Source organism: Triticum dicoccoides, chromosome 3A (assembly GCF_002162155.2).
Source record: "Triticum dicoccoides isolate Atlit2015 ecotype Zavitan chromosome 3A, WEW_v2.0, whole genome shotgun sequence".
NCBI lineage: Eukaryota > Viridiplantae > Streptophyta > Magnoliopsida > Poales > Poaceae > Triticum > Triticum dicoccoides.
In genome coordinates, this window is record NC_041384.1 from 335,823,997 (window position 1) to 335,825,132 (window position 1,136).

Consider the following 1,136-nt stretch of genomic DNA (forward strand, 5'->3'; position numbering starts at 1 on the left):
TCGTCCTGGTTGTTGTCGTTGTTGTTGTCATCGTCGTCGTCGTCATTGTTGTTGTTGTTGTTGCTGTTGTTGTTGTTGTTGTTGTTGTTGTTGTTGTTGTTGTTGTTGTTGTTGTTGTTGTTGTTGTTGTTGTTGTTGTTGTTGTTGTTGTTGTTGTTGAGGTGCGTTAGGTGCAGCTGGTGGTGGTGGTGGAAGACGCGCAAGCAATTCATTAAACTTGTTATCGAGCTTTGTTTCAAACGTTTTCTCCATGCCATCTATCTTCTCCATGGCCTCTTCAAATCTGTTTAGTACATCTTGCACCTGTCCACTCATCATTTGCTGAAATTTATCATGCAACTCCTTATTCGTCATGTTCTCCTAGTCAGTCTCGTCGGCTTGTGATCCTTCCATGGTTAGCAGCAATAGAAACACACAAGAATATGATCCTACAGACTACGAACAAGAGATGGTGGTGGGTGTCACAAATCCGTCAAGCAAATCTCAAATTCTTAACAGTTCTTACCCAGCAATAGGTGGTGATCGGCAACCGTCGTAGTCAAAACTCTCAAAGCTTGGATAGAGCGATTACCAAGGAGAGCCAAACGCACGACGTAGATGTATGTGGAGCTGGGAAGGCTTATAATATGGTAGCAAAAAGGGTCAGGAATAATCAATTCAGAGATGCAAAGTTGAATAAACACTCAACGACGGTACTGTGCTGGTCCTAGGCTAGACCGTGCTAGAGACGTGAGCCTAGAACACTAACAAAATCACGGCGCTGCACGTAAACAAGGGAGGAGCACGCTCTAAATTTTTTTCTTCACTTTTTCACTTTTTTCCTCTTTTTTTTTGCTCCGCAACAATTTTTTTTTCGAAAAAGTCCACAAATGGTCTAAAAACTGCCTAGCCAGAATTTTCCAAACTTAGTTTTTTTGAGTTTGGAACTATTTTTCCACTGCGGGTAGCGCGGAATCTCGGGAGTCATACTCTGTCACGACTCGAAGTATGGCATGATCTGGAACTCGAAAGCAATGCCACAAATACTGGACTCGGACTAGGACTGGTGGCGGAGATGAATCTGGTGGAAACTCGGACTGATGGCGGATATATGTAGGGCGGTGGAACTCAGACTGGTGGCGAATCGGTGATGGAGG